Raw genomic sequence first — 27,165 nt, 5'->3', positions numbered from 1 at the left:
ATTCTTTAATTTATGTTATTAAAAGTTTTCGTATCGACCAAATTTTATTTTTAATTTTATTTGGAAGAGTATCAATACTATAAATTAGCAGGATTCCATTGTCAGACTTATCTTATTTCTAAAAGCACAATATTCAAGTTTTGCTACTTATTATAAATATTATCACTTCATTTATAAAAAATTAACCATTTGGGTCAGGGAAGAAGTAAGTTCGTCAGGCTATGTGCTTGATTTTTGGAAGCCTATATCTCTGAAACGAAGCACTTTCGGGCCGTGTTTCACAAGGCATTATTTATCGATTGGGACCCATATTAAATGTGTAGTGATATTGTAATTTGTACAGTTGTAGTTTGACAAACCAAAGCTAGATACAGTACATCTTTCTAAGTGTCACGACTTTACCCATGGTTTACGTTATTAAATAATAAAATTAAACTGGGTGTGGAAAAACTTAATCTCGAAGCCAAATTATGTGTCAGTTGATTAATAATATAATTTTTATCAAAGTTAATTAATTTACCCATAGAGGACATTTTTATATAAATTTGAGAATTTCAAATTTTAACGCTTACTGAACTTTAACCCAGATTCTTGAATTAATGTAAAACATTCTATTATTATTATTAGTTTTCAAATCGAATCCACGTATAGCTTTTTAGCGCAGTTGTAAACTTAAGGTTTTAAGTATTAGTATTTACACTGTAATACATCTATTTGTTTATAGATTTTTTTTAAGGGAATTTATAAATATTATTTATGTTATTTTAAAAACTTTGAGGCGTTAACAATAAATAAGTAAAATATTAAATTGTAAAGGATTTCATTTTACCTTTGTAAGTTTCGTTATTATTTATCCGCTGTTATAAAAACTTGTTAAAGTTAACCGTAATACGAGGTGTAGGAAGCTTTTGGCTCGCAGGGAATAAAGGGCGTGCATATATCTTCGACGCACTAGATTCGGCAGCTAACTAAAGGGCTAACCGAATAACTCACACCACTTTTATTGACCCCTCATAACAGTAGGAGTCTTCCTCCGAAAAGAAAATGCCTGTAACGATGGGTGCTATATATTGGAACTTTTCGTACCACAGCGTTGAGTTTTAATTGCAGCGACGAATATATTTTACAGGAACTTTATTACACGGTGTTTTAAAAGCCAAAAGAGATTGAAACATGTTATTTTAAACCTTTTTGTTAATTACAGATTATTGCGAAAATTTTGGCCAATTCAAGCGAAGTTATGGAATTGAGAAAAAAAACCATAATGATTTAAATCAATATAAAGGAAATTTAGGACTTTTCGGGTAGAGTTCTCCTCGCGTGGCTCCTAGTTTCAACATCTTAGTTAAATTCGACAATAACTGCGCGTTGATAGATCCCAACGCATCACCACTTTAATTCTGTCTTTGACCTGTTTTAATAAAAGCATTTTTGATTTTATTATTCTTAAGGGGTCAATTCAATTTGAGATTTATTGCTTTATTTATTTCACTCGATAAAACTCCCATTTTCGTATCTGCTTAGCCATTGGATACAATAAGGTATGGTGGCCATAAGATTAAGTCGTCTGACGCTTTCTTGAAAACTCTTTTAACCTTTTAATATTAAATTAAATATTAAATATTTATTAACCACGAAAATTTTTCTGGAACATTTCAAAGTTTATGATCTCTCAAACTTAACTATTTTAACTTTTTTCTTCTTCAAGGCAGAATTATGATAATATTCAGCTGTTAAAATGCACCATTAAACAAACTTTGTCCATTTGCAAAGTCATTTTCTTGAAACATATTTGTCGTTAGGCTTTAAAGATCTGTCGCTCTTTTAGTTAAGTTCTGTCACGCCTTTTACGATGGTTAATGGTAATCAGAAATTGGTAATTACTAGACAAATAATCTGAAACACTTCCGCGACATGAAAATGGTAAAAAATGCGCACTCTTAAATGAAGGGAAACTAAAAACTACTAATAAACCTCCTAAGCTAAACCCCATTTAGATGTCATTTTCACCTAACCTAATTTGTGTGCCATCTTCCATGATATTAAATCTTCGGTTTAAACTAAGACCATTTACACCTGGACTGCAATGAAGGTAGGCGTTGTTGTTTGTTGAAATTTGGATTTTTGATACCTAGCGATTTTGGGCTTATTTTTATTAATAAATTTGATTTCTGTACATTTGAATATTAAGTGTATCTGTTATTGTTTGAATATCGAAATTGTAATTGTATTTGTGATTTTTTATGTTTATATATTTTGTATTTGGAATTTGTTGTATTTTTACTATATTGCCTGTATATGTACGTGTAATTTGGACGATCGACCTTTTTCGCTATAGTAAGCCTTTCCAAGAAATAGAAACTGGGGTTTTTCCACGGTTTAGAGGCGAATGATGGAAATCTTAGGCACTGGTACTCTCTCCCCAGTGGGAGGCGGCTAGCTGCTTCGGACCGGCTCGTTTCTTGAATCTCGCGTATGGAAAGTTTGCCAAAGGGGGGTTTCTCAAGGTTGAGAAACGTCCCAACAATCGGAAGAACCACCAGTTGCGACAAAGAGAGAGAGAGAGAGAGAGAGAAAGAGCGCGAACCGTTCGCCTCCTAAAGAAGGGGGATGTTTGTGGATTACTATCGTGGATTTTCTCCACTTGGTGGTGTTTTGTAGCGGACACTCTGAAACCGGAGTTATAACGTTAGCATTGTAGTCCAGGTGTAAATGGTCTTAGGTTTAAACTTATTACTTATCACAAGTCTTTTCACCATCGAAGAGGTGGCCAAACCCTTTACGATGTTGTGGTCGGGAGGTAGACATCTAAGGCGACGCTCGGAGAGTAGTGAGTTTTTCGTCAGCGAGAAACGTCGAAGATTGGTGGAGCGAAGCAATATGGATGGTGTTACCCGACTGACTATGTGACGGATATTCTTTTCGACTGCAACGACTAAGATGATACCCGAATAAAGATTTCCCGACCGATGAAGTGACTTAGAGCATATTCGAGCTCGGTGGTTCAAGTAGACCTCCAAAAAGGTTGTTCTGACAAACCTCAAAGACAAAGTTTTTTGAAAAAGATGATCTCTCTGGGCGCGCTCCATGGTTTTGTACCAATATACCACGTGACCTACGGGTCACGTTAATTTAGTTTTTGATTATTAGGTCCAATCATGGCTGTAGGTGGAGTTGTCCCCGACCAATGGTCAAAAGGGGTAAGAAATTTAAAACCACCGGTAAACGCGCACAACACAAAACTTTGCTATTGACAGAAATCTACGATGACATTTAGGCAGGATGGCACTGGCATCTCTAATCCCTGCGGTATCCTCTAAACTATCCAAGCTAAGAATTTCCCCGTGCACACTAGAAAACCCCCAAAAATACAACCAATTATAACAAAATGTCAAAATTGCAGACTACTGGCTCCAGTATCGTTTTCCAACATACTAATACAACGATCGCCGTAATTAGGCTGTCACTGGCAGGGCCGTTCAGAGGATTTCCTTGTCCCGGGGCAAACTATATATTTGCGGGCCCCTCTGCTTGTGGACCCCTATGAAATATTTTTTTTAAAGTAGTAAAATTACGAATTATTAATCAACACATTTTATTTTGAGCTTTCTTTACAATGCCATATGCGGGGGAAAAAACTTTTTTTTATTTATTATAAGGAGTGACTCCATTTTCTAGCTTTCATACTTGCAAACCTTTCGATGACTTCACTGAAGTCTATCGACTTAGCTAAACGAGATTCTATGGCCAGTATAGCTAAATCCGTCAAACGTTCCTGTCTCATAGTCGATCTGCAAAATTTTTTAACACGAGATAGCACACTGAAGGATCTTTCCGCTTCCGCTACTGTTACAGGTAAAGTGCAAAAAAGTCTAAGCGCAATAGACACATTAGGAAACAACGCCGACAGTTTGAATTCGTGGATTTTTTTCAAAGGATCTAGTGGTTTGAGAGGTGTTTCTCCAAAATTTGCCGTGTGGATCGACCTTAAATGTAACACTTCGTTAAAGAGCTCCTCCGTTACATCTCTCGCGTATTAAATTTTGAAGTTCTCACAATCTAATTTAATCTTATCTTCGTTTAGTGATAGATATTCCAAGAGAAAGGCAAACGTTCTGTAAAGTTTTCGAATTGCTTGGTATCTGTTCCTCAAATTTGAAATCAGATGATCTACTATAACATAGAAGACATTATTCCTGAAGGCGATCTCTGGAGTCAGAGAAATAGCCGTATCAGCGGTTGTACGTTCTTTGCTATCGAAGTTATTTTTACGTTTCCTCACTCGCTCTGTCTTAAAAAATGGATTTATATCAAGTTTAGAGGCTTTGATTTTAGCTTCTAAAAGAATCGACTCCCAATCGTCGCGTATTTGCTTTAGTTCTTCTAAAGACTCGCTACTCTTAAAACAGTTGGGTTAAAATCGACCCAAAATGGGTTATTTTTGTAACCCAACGCTGGGTCAGTATTTACCCTACCCTTTTTTGGGTTATTTAAATTTCAACCCAGAAATGGTTAGAACTTGCAACCCAAAGTTGGGTTGTTACGTTTTAACCCACAGTTGGGTTATAAGAATAACATAAACTGGGTTATTTTTCGTAACCCAAAACTGTGTTAATATCTAAAACAACACATTTTGGGTTGCAATAATAACCCAATTTGGGCTCTTTTTTAAACTGAAACACCCCATTTTTAGTTGCAATAGTAACCCATTTTCGGCTTTTATTTACCCAATTATAGTCCTATTTGAGGTATTTTTTAAATTTTAATCCATAACTGGGTTAATATCCCATCAATAACAGCCCAATTTTGGTTGCCTTACAAAACAAAACTCTGAAAGAATCCATATTTGGGTTACAAAGGGACACAAATATAGTTGGTTTCCTGACTATATATAAAATAGTCATAATACTGGACCTGTATTTACTGACATTTAGCTTAAAAATATACTCATTTAGTTTATATATACCGAAACTTCGTAACATTCTTAGTAAAAGAATCAAAACTATCTCTGATTCACCTAAAAGAATCCTTTCTAGCCTAAGCAGGTATAACCGTATAACCTAACCCGTTCATCTACCCTTTGTGAATACAATCAATAAATACCAAACTCAATCACTTAGGAAATTTTTTTATTTTCAAAATTTTGTTGTAAATAGTTAAATTATGACATTATTGTATTTTAAAAATTATATTGTTCTTTGTTTTTTTTAAGTTAAAATTTTAACTCAACAGAACTATTATGTTACAAATTTTTAAGATACCAGTATTTTACCACAACTGTCAGCAAAATACTAATATTAAACTGTGGTAAAACAAATTAAAAATTGTTTATTACAAAACTTAAAAAACATAAACCATATGAAAAGGAATTTGACTTAAAACTGCTTTTTGCTTCACAAATTATAAAAAGTTCAGCCTCGCTATATAAAAGTATATTAACTTTAAAAATAACAATGAAAGAATAGATTTAAAAGTTCAGTGAAATTAGGATAAAAAAAATGAAACTATAATTACGAAAAATTTTAACAAGTTGTTCAACTTATGTGAAAAATATAATTATTACACATTTTGGCTGAATACATCTTAGATTCACGAAAGTTCAGTCTCACAAATTTAGTAATTTTCGTTAATTTAATTACTTAAAAGTTAAATCTCATAAATAAACTGATGATCACAATGGGCAACAAGTACCAAAACCTCAGTTACTTTTACAAAGGAAATAAACCAAAAATCCTAATTTTTGAGATCAAGATTTGACTAATTATTTTATAAATAGCAACAATGAGGCTGAATTAGGTCAGAAAAAGAGGTATGATATAGAAATTATTTTTCAAAAACATTTATAAAAGTGTTAGTGTGGGAAATATCCATAAAAGTACCAAAACCTCAGTTAATTTACAAGGGAAAGTAACCAAAAATTCTCATTTTTAAGAGCAGGATTTAACTAATTATTTTACAAATAGTAAAAATAAGTTTGAAATAGGTCAGAAATATAGGTATAATAATAAAATTATTTTTCAAAAACATTTATAGAAGTGCTAGTCTGTGAAAGTTTCATAAATGTTTCGTATCACCCGTTGTATAACAAGGGATGAAGACCAAAAATCCTCATATTTAAGAGCAGGATTTAACTAATTATTTTATAAATAGCAACAATGAGACTGAAACCATACCTATATTTCTGACCTATCTCAGACTCATTGTGGCTATTAAATAAATTATTAGATAAATCCTGCTCTTAAAAATGACAATTTTTGATTTCTTAGCCTTGTGAAAGTAACAGAGGTTTTGGTACTTTTATGGATATTGTCCACACTAACACTTTTATAATTTTTTTAAAAATAAATTCAGTACCATACCTCTTTTTCTGACCTATTTCAGACTCATTGTGGGTATTTATAAAATAATTAGTCAAATCCTGCTTATAAAAAGGAGGTTTTTGGTCTTCATCCCTTGTTAAATCAACGGGTTTTACGAAACATTTATGAAACTTTCACAGACTAGCACTTCTATAAAGGTTTTTGAAAATTAATTTCTATATCATACCTATATTTCTGACCAATTTCAAACTGATTTTTACTATTAGTAAAATTACTAGTTAAATCCTGCTCTTAAAAATGAGGATTTTTAGTTACTTTCCCTGGTAAAAGTAACTGAGGTTTTGGTACTTTTATGGATATTTCCCACAATAACACTTTTATAAATGTTTTTGAAAAATACTTTCTATATCATACCTCTATTACTGACCTATTTCAGACTCATTGTGGCTATTTATAAAATAATTAGTCAAATCTTGCTCTTAAAAAGGAGGTTTTTGATCTTCATCCCTTGTTAAATCAACAGGATTTACGAAACATTTATGAAACTTTCACAGACTAGCACTTTTATGGATATTTCTGACACTAAAACTTTTATAAATTTTTTAAAAATCAATTCAGTACCATACTATGGTACTGATTTGATTTTAAAAAAATTATAAAAGTGTTAGCGTGGGAATTACCCATAAACTGTGTTTCATGATTCGGGCAGTTTCATCGCAAAGAGGCCATTAACCAACTGAAATATTTCAATCAGATTATTTTTCTATTAAGCTATGTAGTAGAAATTACATCTTTGAATGTTCCCACTTAAAAGGTACAACCGGTAAAATGACTTGGAGTTAGTAATATATTTTAATTAACCCAATGGCTGTAAATTCGGTTATGCGAAAGTTAATTTTTTTTACTAAACTTCATATTCTAAGAGACCTATTAAATTTGAAAATTAATTTATATATACAAAGTATCAGGTGTAATAGATAAAAATTTTGATGTGTATGAGTAAATAAATTAAAGAGACTTAAACGGTTTTAAATTAACAATATTTTTATTTATAAATATATTACTAACTCTTCAGGGATTTTTACAAGTCTGACGATATAATGGTATAACTTTGGGACGAAAAACATTTGTGCGCTTAATAGTTAGAAGTTTTACCATTATATCGTCAGACTTGTAAAAAACTGTTTAAGTCTCTTTTAATTAAGTTTTTTCACAATGTGCTTCTCTTCACTTCTATGAGTAATTAGATTGGATATAAATCTCTTTGTGTTTGACCACTTGGGCAGTTTATCGCCAAGAGGTCATAAACAAAGAAATATTGTATGAAATATTTTTGTATTTACCAAGTAGTGTTTTTTGTTCGATATAGTGTACTTTACAGCGTAGTTCCAACTTTCTTCAAAACCATCAGATATTCAGCCCCGTTCGCTATTGAGCTTACAAAAATTAAATTTTTCCCAATGGTTGGATAATATATTTCATCTATGATTTTTAAGTTAATTTGGTTATGGTAGATTATCATATTCAATAATTTTAAGAAGACCATACATCTAATTCCACGATCTAGGCGCATTTGGTATATGTAATAGGTTACTTAAACATATATTATAGAACGCAATCTGCTTTTGCAATTGGGCAAAGGTCTATTTATTATTATTACTACTTTTTGTTATTCTGGCAACACTTAAGCCTAACACTTTGAAGCATGCATGTTTAGGCTTATTGGGGAAATAACCTTGAATGGACCTGTTCATGGATGACTTTTACCCTAAATATTTATTATGAAGATGCTGCACAATAAAGTCGTTAAACTAATTATCTTCACCGTATAATTGAAAAGGTAAAAAGAATGAAATCAACATTCACTCACTCGAAAAAACGCTGCTTTCGCGCGAAAAATATGGCGTCGCGCGACTACTGACGCATCGTTACGATAGTGACGTCATAATTAATTTTCCCGCGAATTTTGTAACTCAATTTTGGGTTGTAAGAACATGTGACCCAAAATTGGTTAATAACAACCCAGAATGGGTTTAAAAAATAACCAAAGTTTTGGGTTAGACATTTCGACCCAGTTTTTTGACCCAGAACAAAATGTAAGAAAAACCATAACCCAAAACTAGTCAATTTTAGCCATTTTTGGGTTAAAACTAAAACAACCCAAAATATTTAACCCAACTGTTTTAAGAGGTCAATAGTAGCCTCTCTGGCTTGAAGAATTTTGTTTCTATAGTCAATGGGAATTAATAGCTTCATCCAAATTATTGTCATAAGTACGCAATGAAATGACTTTGTGTAGTTTGAAACGGCATCTACAGCAGCTCGTGCTTCGGGTGTCAGATTGAATTGAGAAACACTCTCCAGAGCCCAGGGTATTTTTTCAGTTGTAAAGCAATTGGGCTAACCGACTCAATTCGCGCACTCCAGCGGGTTTTAGACATAGAGTGCAACGAACAACCAATAGGGTTTTTAAGTATTTCCCATCGCTGTGGACTTCCGCTAAAAAGATTAAGAAGTCGTTGAATTGTACCAAAAAAGGTTACCGCCTCTGCACAAGACTGCCGCGTCTACCCCGTATAAGTTTAGGCTATGGCAAGCGCAAGGAGAATACTTAGCTAAAGAGTTCAATTCTATTATAATTTTCTGAGCACCTTTTTAAATACCGCTCATATTACTTCCGTTATCATAGCTTGACCACTGAAAACGCTTATTGGTAGCTTACGTTTCTCTAGAACTGACTTTATCAACATGGCAATATCTCCCCCAGTCTTTTTGTTACAATTTACAAACTCGATGAATATATCGTAAAATAAATGTAGTTTGTTCACGATGTGAGCTATCCGGAGTAGCGTCAACGAGAATCGAGTAGTGTTTGGCTTTATGTCTTACTTCTAAGATAACGTTCCGAATATGTTCGGCAGCACACGAGATAAATTCATTTTGAGTTCGGTTGGATAAATAGTGTGCCTGGACACGATTCCCAGTTTTGGCAGATTGCCAAACGATGTTCAAATGTCGCTGGGGAACCAGATCGTAACGTCCCAACAACTCCAAAATCCCAAGAAAGTTTCCATTATGAGGGTCGTCAATTTTTTTCGCCTCTAGTTCACAAAAACAAGAAAACATCTAATAAGCGTAAAAGTATTTTTTTCCACATTTCCACTTTTATTTGATTTTCTAAAGTCAAAGAAATTGTTTTTCTTTGATCAATATTTATCATAGTTGTACGCCATTTAATGTAGCATTCTTTGTGGTGCAGGCTTTTTTCGTGATCAGGAATTCTATCGTTAAGCTTTTCCCAACGCAGGCCACGAGAATAGCCCGATAAAGTTGCGAAAGTGGAACGCACACCAACTGCCTGGGTTGAAAATAATCGACATGGAAAACAGAATAATGCGTTTTTGTTTTCACTCCATACGTGCCAATCGCGAGGCACGGTCTCGTTGTTCGATAAATTACAGAAGAATATAGATTTGGGGAAAAAACGAGATCAGCTGTCTTTAGGAAATGCATTTGGATGCTTCATTGGGCCTCTTATCAAAATTTCTTCAATTTCTCTAGGAGAGAGTTAGAGTTAACCTATGTCCCCAATATCAAAGGAATTATCATGGTTTTAGTTACATTAGGCGCTTTACTAGAATCAGATATTTGATCTGGGTCATCATCTTCATTTAACGCGTCTTCAAGTCCAGGCTTTTTTAGATTTACTTCTTGAAATTTATTTTGGTTTGAGGTATTTAACACGTTTTTAGGTTCAACATTATCTTCATAATTTTCGGCTTGCATAACATCATAATAATCAGTAATTTAAAAAACTGGTTGTGTTCAGTGGCGTAGCGACTGATCCCCCCCCCCCAATAAGCGTTATCACCTTAAAAATCTAAATATTTCATCCTCGCCCTGGTTTTTTTAAAATGAAAAGGGCCCCGTAAACCTAGTGCCCCGCGGTAGTCGCGGGGTCTGCCGCCCCGTCGCCACACCACTGGTAGTAAGTGCTATATTTATTTTTGTTAAGTGTTGTAGAAGTAATCATATAAAACTATGTTTATATAAGCTTCTTCTTCATTAGATACTCCAGCATTTGCATTCTTGAAGAAAATTGTTTAAGGCTTCAAGAAAGATGTGTTCCACCTTTCATCGGATGACCAAACTTCACCGGTCGAAGCATTCTACGCTGTTATCGTACATTTAGCACCCCAGAACACTCACTACACATATTTGGGAATGCACGCACGGTTAGTTCAATGACTGCCTAGTTTAAATTTAAATATAATAGTTCTTCTACCATTTAGACTGCTTCTTTCGGCTTTGAATTTTAATGAAAATTCTGGGAGATTGCTAGAAGAAAGGATGGATAACTTCGTTGGGTGATTTACTATCCTAAAGCTAAGGGCGGTGACTTTTCAGTAAAGCCAATTATGCAAGCCTCAACTTATGGTACTAATTCAAATATTTACATTTCATTTACCAAAAAAAAAACGTTTTTCTTAGGGATGTGCGAGTTCTATTCATAACTGGATCATTTTAGTCGTGGGTATTTTAAATAGTCGGAAGGATCATTTTACGTTTAACTTAAAATTTAAAACTTGTTCATATTTTCACTACTCGTTAAGGACTGTACTTTAAAAAAACGTTAATTAAATATCCGTAAGCTCGGTAGGTTTTCAAGTTCGAACTCAAACTCGGTCCAAAAGGGTTTAGAGACTCGAAATCGGCTCGGGGGCCAAACTGACACTCGCACATCCTTCACTTTTTATCCATATAACTTGGAAATAACAAAAACCATGTTGTTTTCTAGGCTAAATTGAGAAGTTATAAGATAAACTAATAGAAAGTGCGGAAAACAGCTACGAAGATGGCCTGAACTTATTATTACCACAATCCCCACCACCCTTACATGTATCTAGTCAATATGTACGTCCCAATAAAGAAGAAGCAGTTGCAGCTTATAAAAGCCATCAACGTTTCAACTAAAATAATTGTTTATAAAATGGTTTCTACGAAACCTGTTTATTTTAAAAATAATTAAAATAATAAAAAGTTAAAGAGGTGGGGGTTGAATTCCACAATATTCGTCAGATGGAAATTTCCTTCTCATTTTGTTGATTACGCAGCTTGGTATGTTCCTTCTCTTTCTTTTTCCCAGCCTGATAAAAACCCAGCGAGTATACATTCTGTAGGCTAGATATCTGTACGTCCTAAGAAATAACTGAATTAAAAATGTTTAAACATAAAATAAGAAATGCGCTTACTGAATTGTACCAGGTGGTGGAATATATTTGTTCTCGCAAAATTCATAAAACATTGCGTCGAGAACATATCTATTGATAGAAAAATCTTCAAAAGCTTTACACTGGGTTATGCAGCTTTCTCCTTTCTCAATTTTTGCAACAGCTCTGGCACAAACATTCTTGTATATTACGCGTAATAAAACACCTATCACATTGGCACCTAAAATAGTCCAGCGGTATAGCAGAATGATTGTGCACTTTCGTATAAAAGCATGAAATTTTCCATGATGGCTAGAAATGCCATGAAAAAAAATATAAGAAATTGAGCCACTTCAAATTTTACCCATGAGCCTCTGTAATCCAAGATGGCGGCCAAAACTAACCAATTTTTGTTACTGTCGTCCGATTTGATTTATTTTCATGTTAGACATGTATTTTTGGACGCTGAGTACGATTTTTAAGTTGAAAATAACATGAATGAACATTTAAACTAATTAAATGAGCCTTATAATCCAAGATGGCGGCCAAAATGAACCATTTTTATTATTGTTGTCCGATTTGATTGATTTTCATTTTGGACGTGTATTTTTGGGTGCTGAGTACGATTTTGAAGTTTAAAATAACTTTATTGCACATTTAAATTTATTAAAAATTCAAAATGGTGGCCAAAACCGAGAGCCAAAACTAACATTTTTCGTTATTATAATCCGATTTGATTGATTTTCACCAAACAACTAAAGAAATATTTCGAATTATACTCCAACAAGATTATGTCAAACCACTTGTTTCACATAATTGTCATATATGATAAATTACCTTTTCTATAGATTAAAAAAATTAACACGTAAACTTATAAAGAAATGTCTAACAATCTCCGTCACATCCGCACAGTCCGGTACACCGAAAATCAGCTTTTTTACATTTACATCTATGCCCCTCACAGTTTTTTTTACATTTGCACGATATCAGCTCAAAGCATGATGCCAGAGCATCGGGTAGATCAGTCCAATTGGGTTCATGAATTCCACCATCCGTTTTCTTCCATCCCCAGTTGATTGGTGACGGTTGGTCAGGATGTGCAATTACACTCTGACCCCACACATGACCTCCCTGATACACTGCTCTTTTTATGTGTTGTCTAAGAGCGGCTTTTGACGGCGGTATGTTCTGCACATTAGAGTTCTTTGCAAATAATTTTTTCCTCACACTGTCGATGTCACTGTGTGTATTTGTTCGATCGTAAAGTAAAATGACGAATCTCTCGATGGTTTCATATACGTTATCTGAGATCTCTTTTGGCGCACATGACATAGCTAGAAGGGCTCCTGATAATTCTGGAAATACCTTCCACGTGGCCCATGCCTTCTTTTTACCGTGGCCGGCGAAACTATATACCGTATCGCACCCAGTTAGGGCGTGGAACATCGGTAGAGCACACGACTTTGAGGGCCCAAGACTCTTGGCTATATTGTGGGCAGAAAAATATCTCACGTTCTTGCCCGTACCAAATTCCACCCAGAGCTCGACTGATTGAGAGAGTTTATTGGTAGCATTTACCGCTAAAACAATAATGTCTGTATCCACAGTACGTATAAGAATCTGGTGGTGGCCATTGTTGGCTGCGTGAACTGCATGTAATATAATCCGAGTATCCGCCTCCTCATGAGTGCAGGGAAATATTTCTTTGAGAATGGTTAAAGGTGGGTTGCTGAGAACCATCTTTCCATCGGTTACCACTAGCTGTTTGTCTCCCTCGCCTAATGGATGGCGCATTAGTTGTTGAGACAAGAATGAAAACAGTTCTTTTTTATTTTCGTTTTCATGAAGGAAGTTTTTCCAATTGGTTGGAACCTTTGCTTCCGCAACCACACGTCGTCTTGTCCCTTTCCCCCGTTTAGTTCTTGCTCTAGCTTTTAGAGAGCTTTCAAAGTAATTGTCCCAAATCACATCTAACCGCGTTACGTTTCGAAGCTTGGACACTATATATGGAATGAATATTTCTTTGGCGTAATGACTAAAAGTCTTTGAGTGAGGTGGCAGCATTTGTACAATGACTGCGCCGTCAAGAATTAAACAAGTAACTTCGGGGACATCTGATTGAGGTTCTGCCTCCTCTTCAAGACATTTAAGGAGATCGCTCTTTACACCAAAACGAAGCTTTCCACCATCAGAGAGTGATGGAGGAAAAGCCTGGTTCTCATGCTTAAAGAACGAATCCAAATCACCCCCTCTTGAAAACAATTCCACGTTGTTTTTCATTGACAGTATCTGTTGCTTTCCTTTCGTAGAAGGTTTTGCTTTTGGCGTGTGGAACAGACGAAATTTATTACGTTTAATAGGATCATCAAGTGGTTTACTTCTATCAACGAGACATTCAGTAACGAATGTTTCGAATTGTTGTTTACCAATTGTTTCTACATCGGCTATAGACTTTATGACGTCAGCATCCGCAATATCTTTTGTATTTAAAACAAGTAGATCGTTAGTTTCCTCCAAAAATGGGTTGCCAAATTCTTCTATGGTTTCAACAAGGGAATTTACATTTTTTTAAAACGACGCCTGAACACTTGTTGCTTGTTCACGGTGGGGTGCAAAACAGTGACCTCCAATTTCATCTTGAAATTCGTTGATGACTCTGGCCACTTCAGGTCCCGCCACCATCCAACGCCTGAGGGCATTTGGGTTGTCTGCAAGTCCAACAGCTCCTCCATCGCCTTTAATAACCGCATTATTTTGTTCGTGAGCTTGGTCAAGGGGTATGGCGGAGAAGATCCGATTAGTCTTTTTCACTGTGAAGTTTCCAGCGCTGAACTCTCTGTGAATGGTAGGATGTTTGATTTCCAGCTCTGCCATGTCTCTGAGATGTACAGGTGTCCAACGAGCGTAGTTGGTGTGGTCCAATGCAAAGAACCAGGGTGTCAGCTCGGTCAACGCAGCTACATACTGTTTAAAGTCCGCTTTTCGCCAAGAACGGACGTAGACAAACAAAAGGATTTCTAATCTGATCACAGTGTCCCAGTATTGAAATTGAGGAATGGATTTATTTTTTTGATTACGCCATTCTGAAAACTCCAGAAGCTCATTTTCTTCACTCAGCTGTTGACTTTGGTAATGTTGGTATGCACGATTCTGAAGTATGTACAGTGCCGATACTGTTACTTCATGCGCCCTCCTTGTACGTTTAATATGTGCCGCTCTCAGAAACGAATCACATACTCCATCTGTTCCAACACCAGATTGTACCAGAGCCTCAACCCAGCCACTGCCTTTAAGCCAATCGCCGATCGTTTTCAAGAAAGACATTTCAAAATGTAAACCACCCATCATTACCACAATCTTGTCCTCTCTGTACGTATCAGGCTACTTCCATTGAATTTGTTTCGACAATGTAAATAACGGCTGATCAAAAGCGATAACCGGTGTTTGGCCAGCATTCAGATGCTGAACGGTGTTCTTCAAAACGTCCATTGAATGTTTGATCATTGCTATAGTATGAGCACTTTCAAGGAAAAGAGGAAGCAACACACTGGGACCAGTAACAAATTCTTTCGTTGTAGGAAGTAGGCTAGCGTGGTATGCAGACCAGGATATGTTATCCAAAGTATTATTAGCGATAGATTCCTTTGCATAATCTAGCCACTTGTATTCTGCTATTTCGGGTTCCGGAAAATTTTCATTGTTTAACGATGCAATTCTCGTTGGTGGAACTGCTGATCCTTTAACACTACAAGCAACTGTATGCACTTCTGTGAAGTAATTTGGAAGAGAGTCCATAGTCTTAGATACATTAGTACTCGTAATTGTGGGAATGTTTCGGTCAAGGCCCTCGCCATTGAAATTGGGGTGCTGAATGAGAGAGATAGAAGTGCCATGAAATGACTCTTTTGATGTTGTTGAGCTTGGGTTATGGTCTATATTATCCACTGCTGCAGTTGTAAACACACCACCCCGCTTTTTAGGGGGGCAAACGACTTGTTCTATATTATATTGTTGACACACTGCATTTCCCATTTCGGTAGAAATACGAAAAACTCTATCATATGATATGCTTACTCCCAGACTTGAAAGTCGATCAACAATTTTCTTTTAGCGTGTTTGAGCATGTACCATTAAACCTATGTAAATGGGTACAGGAGTCTCCTGGATTCTCTTGTGCTTCATATGTGTCGTCTTAATTGATCTTTCATGCTTGACACTATTAAACTTTAAAAGTTGAGCGATCGTTAGTGCTACTTGAGACATGCTGACAAAATGAAGCAACAATGGGTGTATGGATTTTATCTGCGATTCCTCAGATAAACCATTTAAGAAGCAGTTGTGTTCTTCAAATATGTGGCGGCGAACAATCTGGGTTGCATGTGCTAGTTGAAGAGCATCATTCTCAGAGTCTAATTCACAAGCTTTTGTCAAAGCAGCTCCGATATCGTCATCGAAGGCCAAGTACACATCCCTCCCGGTTTTTTGTGGGCGCATGTCTGGAAATTGAAGCAACAGGCGTTCTTTTAAACGTGTAGAATGAATTCTTGAACCACTACATCCGCCGAGTTGTTCCATCCTTGTATTGTATAGGCTTGAAAGATCGGAAAGTTTGAAAACATTTGCTACGTTTTTTTATCTTCGAGTTTCTTTAATAAACATAACAAGCTCTGCAAAGACTCTTCCTGATATCAAGTTTTGGGCTTCAGAGCTTGGTGTTTTCTCGGCAGAAGCTTTCCTTGCACGATAGTACAGTGAATTTAGGCAAATATTATGATACATTGCGTCAATCGCCACCATGTCTCCCGAACTAAGACGACCCAGAAGTTTAGTGTCCCCTAGCAGAAGTGCACATTCTCGAACTCGGCTATCAATTTGGAAAGTACTTGCTGCGTGCACTCTTTCTTTGCCATCTTCTTTTCCACAGAAAAAACATTGTTCTTTTATTTTATAATCTGATTTTTGACTGGATCGTCTTCTCTTCAAAGGTGAATCTCTGTCTTGAGTGGGGTTATTTTTAAAGGTTCGTTGGTTTTATTATACTTCAACTTGCAAGATAAGTGGTATTTAGCACTATTGGCCACCATGGACGCTTCTATACCTATCCCTTCATCTAGTCTCGCGAGTGTTTCATCTGAAAGTTCTCCAAGCTCGTTAAATGCTTTAACATTTTCAGCAAATAAGGCGTAAACGGTTTGTTCTACATCTTTGCTCTTCCTTTTTGCTGGACATGTTAACTGTTCCTTGGTGTTTTCTTGGCATAGCATACACAAGCTCCAGTTTGTCTTTATTTGTTTTTGGGCCGAAAAGCCTGAAGTTGATGGCTGACTCGGGTCTACTAATTGAAAACTTTTGGACATATTCACTAATGTGCGTAGTACATATAGATTTATAAAAACAATTACTACCCGTAACGCGGTACAATAACTCTAGCACAGTATTACTCGGACAACTCTACCCGTTTTCAACGACAACTCTTCAATAAATTTTCAACGCGTTGTTTTTTGTGTATTTTGACCTGTTGACGTCATTTATAATGGGCAAAGCATTACCAATTGGGAATCTAAAAAAAAGAAGCCTTTGACCTCGTAAACACGATATATCGTATTATGTTACCGGACCCGTAAAACGAAAGGACCCGTAAAACGAAAGGACTATCTAGACTACCACGGTGAAATGGAGATATATATTCTTTTATTTCCCAAATTGTTTTTATGGGAAACCAATTATTTATAAAACAAGTTAATTTTTGACCGCTATTTAATTAGTTTAAAAATGAAATTAGTAATCTTTAGCTTCAAATTCGTCCTCAGCACCCGAATATTCTTAACTAAAGTGAAAATGAATGAAATCCGACAACAATAATAGAAAAATGTTCATTTTGGCCGCCATTTTGAATTTTGAATTAGTTTAAATGTACATTAATGTTATTTTAAACTTCAAATTCGTACTCAGCACCCAAAAATACATGTCTAAATTGAAAATCAATCAAAACGGACAACAATAATAAAAAAAAATTGGCCGCCATCTTGGATTACAGGGGCTCATTTAATTAGTTTAAATGTCCATTAATGTTATTTTCAACTTAAAATTCGTACTCAGCACCCGAAAATACATGTCTAACATGAAAATCAATCAAATGGGACAACAAAAAGGGAAAATAGTTAGTTTTGGCCGCCATCTTGGATTATAGGGGCTCATGGGTAAAATTTGAAGTAGCTCGATTTCTTATATTTTTTTTATGGCATTCCTAGCCATCATGGAAAATTTCATGCTTTTATACGAAAGTGCACAATTCATTTAATTTCCGGAGCTATGCCGCTGGACAAAGGACATAAGCACAAAAGATAAAGAATAATGTATTTTCTTTTAATTTTACTCTTGGCCGTACGTACCAGTTAGTGTTTTCTAAGCGTTCGCATACTGCATTCGGGTCATCAACTGCATCTGGTTGTGGTTGTAAATCAAATAGTTCAAAAGCTACAGCGACCGGCTCAAATTGGTAAGGCCTAACGCCCATTATTTGAGGTTCATTTTCATCTACTTCATCCGATTCATCGTTTTCTTCGATGTAATACTCGTCGGTAAACTTATTATAAACTGAATCAATGTTCTCCGCATCTTCACTACTCGATACGCGGTTAGCGTTACCCATCATCCAAATCCGGTTAGTCGTAAACGTTTAGGCAAAAGCTTGGTTTCCACCAACGCGCGTAAGAGCGCGTCGTAATGTTTATTTTTTGTAGCGCGTAAGAACATTTGCAAGTTTCAAAGCTGAGTGTCACTTTTTGACGCACGCTGGTGGAAACCAAGCTTTATAGTGGCGCGTGCGAAATCGGGAAACTCGGAATCAAAAGAAAGCGATGGGAGTAAAATTTCCTCCTGTCATCCCCTAAAAATTCTATATCCAGCTCGCTCTAGTAGCAACCAATAAACATCAACCTATCTATGACGTAGACAGTATGTGATTAAAAAAAGTTACGCTATCTTTATATTTTAAAATTTGAAATTAATCGTGAATATTTATATTTATACCAAATGTTTTATAACTATATTTTTCTTTATTATATTTTTCAATAATTGATGAAAAAACTTCATTCCGACACTATCTCTTTAATGATGCAAGATTATCTTGAAATATTTACAATTTAAGTGGATAATGTTTTTAGCGCAGTAGTTAGTAGAACGGGTGCTTTAAATGACGAATTCGCTAACGCAATTCGCATCCAAAAGTTTCAATAGGTGGTGCGCGCGCCGCGTCGCAATTTGAAAATGTGGGGGAAACAAAACAAACTGAGCGCTCCGTAGAAAGACGCGTTATTTTTGAAATAAGAAAAACGCGTTTTCGCCCTGTTATTTTAGATTTTAACAGCTAAATCGGTTGTTTATTTAATTATGAGATCTAAAGTTTATAAATATTGAAAAATGGTTAAATATTGTTCGGTACCTGGTTGTAAAAACAACGCGGTAATGGAAGGCGTAAGATTTCACTTATTCCCTAAAATTCCGAAACTTGTCAAAGCCTGGGAAATAAAATTAAAAATGGCTAGGAAACCCTCGAGAACTATGGTTGTTTGTTCGGCCCATTTTGAACCAAATGATTACTAAATCATTCCATATTGTGAAAATTCAGGTTATTAATAATATAAAGTTGAACGTAATACATTGTTAGATATTAATCAATTAATAATATCGTTATAGGTCGAATTAATTGCCCGCCACGTTTAAAACCTATGGCGTTACCCTCCAAGAATTTACCAGTAAGGAAACACGACAAGCCGAAAAATGAATCACCTAAAGCGAGAAATATTCGATACGAAAAAAGGCAATCGAACGGAAATGTTGCAAAAGTAGATAATTTACCTATAGCGACAGTTCCAAAAATCGAAATAATGATACTGAACTCGATGTCGTTCGTTCCGCTCCGGAAAAAGATATTTTAGAGTTGAGTAAATGTGTTCGATGCGAAGATCTGATAGAAACTGCAGATTAAAGTGTTAATGTCAATACCTTAGAAGAACATTTATGCAGAGTCTCAAGTTCAAATGGAATATTAAACAAATCTTCAGTGTCTTCTCTGACTGGTCTTCAATCGATTGAACTTTTCCATTCCATAGTTGAAGTACTTCACGGTAAGTTTCAGAGCCGAATGGCTATGAGTGTTTCTGACCGAGCATTACTAACCTTTATGAAACTAAAACTGGGAATTTCGCACTCTGCCATCGCCGCCCTTTTCAGAATAAGTAAGCCCTTGGCGTCCAACTATTTTAAAATCACCCTCACTCAGCTTACTTCTGTCCTCGAAGGAGTTGTCAAATGGCTGGATAAAGACGTCAATGCCCAAATGTTTCAAGTCCTACGAAGATACGCGCATCGTTTTGGACTGTTCGGAAGTTCCGATTGAGAGACTTCATTGTTTACAATGTCGCGTAAAAATCTACTCCCATTACAAAGGTTGCCATACGTGCAAAGTTTTAATTGGCGTCGCTCCATCAGGAGTTATCACGTTTGTAAGTAAGGCCTATGGAGGAAAATCGTCGGACAAGCAATTGACTGATGAAAGTGGAGTACTGGACAGGTGCATTAGTTAGGTAGATGCGGTAATGGTGGACAAAGGTTTCGCAATCGACGACCTGTGTGATGAGAAAGCTCTGAAATTAATCAGACCCCCCTTTTTATATAAGAAGAAACAGAAGCAATTTACTCGAGAGCAGGCCCTGAAGTCCTCCAGCATTGCTTGCGCGAGGGTTCATGTAGAAAGAGCTATCGAACGATTGAAGAATTTTAACTGCTTCCAAACTAAAATACCTTGCGAATTGTTACCATACGTAGACCAAATGTTCACAGTAGCTGCGGCTGTCGTCAATTTCTCGACTCCGATTTTGGCTGATGACCAGTTTTAATTCAAACAAAATACAACTAATACTTCTTTGAAATAGATAAATTAATATATTATATAATACATTCATATATTAAAATTAAATATGAAATAAATTAAAAATTATTATTTTCAAATAAAACTTAATTATTATTTTTAAACAAAACCCAAATTATTATTTTCAAATAAAACTGAATTATTATTTTTAAACAAAACCCAAATTATTATTTTTAAACAAAACCTAAATTATTATTTTTAAACAAAACCTAAATTATTATTTTTAAACAAAACCTAAATTATTATTTTTAAACAAAACCTAAATTATTATTTTTAAATAAAACCCAAATTATTATTTTTAAATAAAAATTAATACAGTAGAAACCAATTTAAAAAATCACCTTTAAATTGGCTAGAAAATAAATTCTAAACATTCTTTAACTTCATGTAAATTTTCAAATTATAATTTAAATAAACTTCCTGTAATTTCGGTAATAAATTAAGGAACTTAGAAATTTATCATCTCTAGGAACATTGACAACCAAACATTCATCACTCTTCTTAGAATAAATAAGTAAATTACATTTTTTAAGCCTAAGATAACCAGATTTAATTGAATTTGTCCGTAATATTTATGTTTTGGTTTTAGAATAAATTTTGAATCCTCAGTTTTCTTTATGAATTTAATATCACCTGTCATTTCATCAATTGTCTTGGAAGCACCAATTACTGGGAATTTAACTTCAATTAAATGGTCTGAAACTACTCCATCAGGAGAACACGCAAGATACGGATGCTCTGGGTGAATTACTAATCCTATCTTCGTTACCTTCTGATTAAACTTTTTCTCATAAGAATTTATCGCATTAATCTCATTTTCAACCCATATTTAGTGTCTGCATTACCTTTGAACTTTGAATTTATTATTTTTTTTTCTGTGGGATCTTTCTGGTAGGTGTAAAGTTCGTAACATTTACTAGCTGTAATTCTTTTGAGACGCTCTTCTTTCCATAGGCTGTTACACTGTTGTTTAGTTGAAATAGAAATTTGAGTAGCTTCTTCTAACGAGACACAGATACGAGTTTGATAAAAATCATTTAAGTTTTTGGGAAGTTCATTTAAAAATCGAGCCAAATTTTCATTTAAAGTATTGCCAATTATTTCACATTTAATCATACGGGTTAGATACTCCTTAATATAGCTATCATTACGGTTTTCGCTACTCTGCGGTTGACTTCGAATTTGAAGAGGAGCAGGTTTTGATTGACTAGTTGTATTAGGCTTGGGGAAAACATGCTTGTGCAATGCAGTTTCATATTGGGTGGAATTTAGAAATTTCATTAAAAACTGGTTTTTCTCCTCTTCACTAAAGTTTACCTTTTCAAATTTGGGTTTCTTTAAGCAACACAAATCCGTTATTGGCATACCCTTATGCATTTCTGAAGCAGCTGTTTTTTGCACTTTCCCTCACTTTTGTTTTAAGCCGTTACAAGTTATTTTTTCTTTTTCAATGTATTCAATTTGATTAACTAATAGTAAAACTGCTATGCAATGCTTACAGAACCCGCTACTTCCAGCAGGGCAGGTACAATGTACAGCAAACTCTTTTGCATTAATTTCTAACGTAACATGATGAGGTTCCTTTAATATACCACTTGTTTGAAGAACCAAAGCTTCTATTTGATGGCCGTTCTCTAAATTCTTGGAAACACCCGTTACACTGCACGATATTATGTGTTTGCTTTTAAGATTCTTTTCACACTCTTGTAGACAGTTTACCCGGTTGTCAATGTACTGAATTATTTGTGGTAGAGTCAGCGTAATTTGTACAAAACGCTAAATACAAAAATCAGGTATTAGTTCTAAATTTCTAATTTGCATATTTCGCTAATATAAATATGAAGTTAGCACACACCTGATGATTCTCCTTCAACATTCTCCTCCGCTTCTTCTGTAAAATCCTCCGTACCTTACTGATATAACGCGTAACTAATTTTAAAGTTTAAATTTCTTTTAACACTTGAATAACTACCAAAAACCTAAAAAATTCCAGGTAATAAGTTACATTTTCCTAAGCCTACTTCGTTCTAACAAAAAATCCTTCTCGAACCAATCTCTTCTATAGCCCTGCTCAAACGCAAAAAAACAGCCTAGAAGTGTCAGCTGTTTACGTTCTTCTCTATTGCGCCCCGGGTTTTTTTCCCCTCGGTTTTAGTTTCGAAAACTTTCGCTTGGTGGTGCTACTAAAACTTTTGAATACGAATAGAAGAGGCTTTAGTTTTGTATGGGGTCACCACAGAGTAAACAAGTCGGCCCAGGCCGTAATATTAGTTCCACATCAGTGTATTCGAGTGGGCAAACCCATAAACCCTTAGTAGACACAGGTAGGTAAACTAATACAAAAACTGTTGAGGCTACGTGATTTCTTATCGTTTGATATATAAATTGCCATAATAAGTTAAAGAGGGGGTGCCGCCCACCCTCAGAATACGTGGGTGGGCAAACCAATACAAAAGTTGTTGAGGCAATGTGATTTCCTACCTTTTGATATATCATTTACCATCCTATGTTAAAGAGTGGCCACCGCCCACCCTCAGGATACGCGAATGGGCAAACCAATACAAAAGCTGTTTAGGCTATGTGATTTCCTATATTTTGATATATAATTTACCATCCTATGTTTAAGAGTGGCCACCGCCCACCCTCAAGATACGCGGGTGGGCAAACTAATACAAAAACTGTCGAGGCTACGTGATTTCTTATCGTTTGATATATAAATTGCCATCCTAAGTTAAAGAGTGGGTGCCGCCCACCCTCAGGATACCCGGGTGGGCAAACCAATTTAAAAGCTGTTGAGGCCATGTGATTTCCTATCGTTTGATATATTATTTACCATCCTATGTTTAAGAGTGGCCACCGCCCACCCTCAAGATACGCGGGTGGGCAAACTAATACAAAAACTGTCGAGGCTACGTGATTTCTTATCGTTTGATAAATAAATTGCCATCCTAAGTTAAAGAGTGGGTGCCGCCCACCCTCAGGATACCCGGGTGGGCAAACCAATTTAAAAGCTGTTGAGGCCATGTGATTTCCTATCGTTTGATATATTATTTACCATCCTATGTTAAAGAGTGGCCACCGCCTACCCTCAGGATACCCGGGTGGGCAAACCAAAACAAAAGCTGTTTAGGCCATGTGATTTTATATTATCTCGGTGATTAAATTAGTATTTTCTTAGAGCAGATATTTAATATGGATTATTAACAACAGCATAAATCATATTATTGCAAGAATGTATATATGTACTAAGAATATGGCAAGACGGAGATTCTGTCTACATGGTCGCATACTTTTCAGCTTAAGGGACTGTTGCCAAAGCCCTAGCCAAAGTGCTAGCTAATTGAACTTAACATGTTTGATTCTAGCAAAGCAGACTTTTGCAACACGCCCTAAGTTCAACTGCTTTGGATTTTTTGGTCTCACTCTTTCAAGTAGACGCTAGCGTAGACGATCCAATCTTTTACTTTTATTGTTCTATGAGACCAAATTATTTTTTTCGATCACTCCCCCTTTAAGGGGGTTGGTCGGAGGGGGCGGAAATTAACGGCACTGCGTGCGCGTCAAAGAGCTCTATCGAATGAGACCAACTTGCTTTTTTCGGTCACTTTCACTTTAAGGGGATTGTTCGGAGAGGGTGGAAATTAACGGCACTGCGTGCGCGTCAAAGAGCTCTATCGAATGAGACCAACTTGTTTTTTTCGGTCACTTTCCCTTTAAGGGGGTTGGTCGGAGGGGGCGGAAATTAACGGCACTGCGTGCGCGTTAAAGAGCTCTATCGAATGAGACAAACTTGTTTTTTTCGGTCACTTTCCCTTTAAGGGGGTTGGTCGGAGGGGGCGGAAATTAATGGCACTGCGTGCGCGGCAAAGAGCTCTATCGAATGAGACCAACTTGTTTTTTTCGGTCACTTTCCCTTTAAGGGGATTGTTCGGAGAGGGTGGAAATTAACGGCACTGCGTGCGCGTCAAAGAGCTCTATCGAATGAGACCAACTTGTTTTTTTCGGTCACTTTCCCTTTAAGGGGGTTGGTCGGAGGGGGCGGAAATTAACGGCACTGCGTGCGCGTCAAAGAGCTCTATCGAATGAGAACAACTTGTTTTTTTCGGTCACTTTCCCCTTAAGGGGATTGTTCGGAGAGGGTGGAAATTAACGGCACTGCGTGCGCGTCAAAGAGCTCTATCGAATGAGACCAACTTGTTTTTTTCGGTCACTTTCCCCTTAAGGGGATTGTTCGGAGAGGGTGGAAATTAACGGCACTGCGTGCGCGTCAAAGAGCTCTATCGAATGAGACCAACTTGTTTTTTTCGGTCACTTTCCCCTTAAGGGGATTGTTCGGAGAGGGTGGAAATTAACGGCGCTGCCTGCGCGTCAAAGAGCTCTATCGAATGAGACCAACTTGTTTTTTTCGGTCACTTTCCCTTTAAGGGGGTTGGTCGGAGGGGGCGGAAATTAACGGCACTGCGTGCGCGTCAAAGAGCTCTATCGAATGAGACCAACTTGTTTTTTTCGGTCACTTTCCCTTTAAGGGGGTTGGTCGGAGGGGGCGGAAATTAACGGCACTGCGTGCGCGTCAAAGAGCTCTATCGAATGAGACCAACTTGCTTTTTTCGGTCACTTTCACTTTAAGGGGATTGTTCGGAGAGGGTGGAAATTAACGGCACTGCGTGCGCGTCAAAGAGCTCTATCGAATGAGACCAACTTGTTTTTTTCGGTCACTTTCCCTTTAAGGGGGTTGGTCGGAGGGGGCGGAAATTAACGGCACTGCGTGCGCGGCAAAGAGCTCTATCGAATGAGACAAACTTGTTTTTTTCGGTCACTTTCCCTTTAAGGGGGTTGGTCGGAGGGGGCGGAAATTAATGGCACTGCGTGCGCGGCAAAGAGCTCTATCGAATGAGACCAACTTGCTTTTTTCGGTCACTTTCACTTTAAGGGGATTGTTCGGAGAGGGTGGAAATTAACGGCACTGCGTGCGCGTCAAAGAGCTCTATCGAATGAGACCAACTTGTTTTTTTCGGTCACTTTCCCTTTAAGGGGGTTGGTCGGAGGGGGCGGAAATTAACGGCACTGCGTGCGCGGCAAAGAGCTCTATCGAATGAGACAAACTTGTTTTTTTCGGTCACTTTCCCTTTAAGGGGGTTGGTCGGAGGGGGCGGAAATTAATGGCACTGCGTGCGCGGCAAAGAGCTCTATCGAATGAGACCAACTTGTTTTTTTCGGTCACTTTCCCTTTAAGGGGGTTGGTCGGAGGGGGCGGAAATTAACGGCACTGCGTGCGCGTCAAAGAGCTCTATCGAATGAGACCAACTTGTTTTTTTCGGTCACTTTCCCTTTAAGGGGGTTGGTCGGAGGGGGCGGAAATTAACGGCACTGCGTGCGCGGCAAAGAGCTCTATCGAATGAGACAAACTTGTTTTTTTCGGTCACTTTCCCTTTAAGGGGGTTGGTCGGAGGGGGCGGAAATTAACGGCACTGCGTGCGCGTCAAAGAGCTCTATCGAATGAGACCAACTTGTTTTTTTCGGTCACTTTCCCTTTAAGGGGGTTGGTCGGAGGGGGCGGAAATTAACGGCACTGCGTGCGCGTCAAAGAGCTCTATCGAATGAGACCAACTTGCTTTTTTCGGTCACTTTCACTTTAAGGGGATTGTTCGGAGAGGGTGGAAATTAACGGCACTGCGTGCGCGTCAAAGAGCTCTATCGAATGAGACCAACTTGTTTTTTTCGGTCACTTTCCCTTTAAGGGGGTTGGTCGGAGGGGGCGGAAATTAACGGCACTGCGTGCGCGGCAAAGAGCTCTATCGAATGAGACAAACTTGTTTTTTTCGGTCACTTTCCCTTTAAGGGGGTTGGTCGGAGGGGGCGGAAATTAATGGCACTGCGTGCGCGGCAAAGAGCTCTATCGAATGAGACCAACTTGTTTTTTTCGGTCACTTTCACTTTAAGGGGATTGTTCGGAGAGGGTGGAAATTAACGGCACTGCGTGCGCGTCAAAGAGCTCTATCGAATGAGACCAACTTGTTTTTTTCGGTCACTTTCCCTTTAAGGGGGTTGGTCGGAGGGGGCGGAAATTAACGGCACTGCGTGCGCGGCAAAGAGCTCTATCGAATGAGACAAACTTGTTTTTTTCGGTCACTTTCCCTTTAAGGGGGTTGGTCGGAGGGGGCGGAAATTAATGGCACTGCGTGCGCGGCAAAGAGCTCTATCGAATGAGACCAACTTGTTTTTTTCGGTCACTTTCCCTTTAAGGGGATTGTTCGGAGAGGGTGGAAATTAACGGCACTGCGTGCGCGTCAAAGAGCTCTATCGAATGAGACCAACTTGTTTTTTTCGGTCACTTTCCCTTTAAGGGGGTTGGTCGGAGGGGGCGGAAATTAACGGCACTGCGTGCGCGTCAAAGAGCTCTATCGAATGAGAACAACTTGTTTTTTTCGGTCACTTTCCCCTTAAGGGGATTGTTCGGAGAGGGTGGAAATTAACGGCACTGCGTGCGCGTCAAAGAGCTCTATCGAATGAGACCAACTTGTTTTTTTCGGTCACTTTCCCCTTAAGGGGATTGTTCGGAGAGGGTGGAAATTAACGGCACTGCGTGCGCGTCAAAGAGCTCTATCGAATGAGACCAACTTGTTTTTTTCGGTCACTTTCCCCTTAAGGGGATTGTTCGGAGAGGGTGGAAATTAACGGCGCTGCCTGCGCGTCAAAGAGCTCT

The sequence above is a fragment of the Leiobunum rupestre genome, chromosome 5 (assembly GCF_980474605.1).
Source record: "Leiobunum rupestre chromosome 5, qqLeiRupe1.1.hap1, whole genome shotgun sequence".
Taxonomy (NCBI): Eukaryota; Metazoa; Arthropoda; class Arachnida; order Opiliones; family Sclerosomatidae; genus Leiobunum; species Leiobunum rupestre.
The sequence above is the reverse complement of the archived record's forward strand: the minus strand, read 5'-3'. Positions refer to the sequence as shown.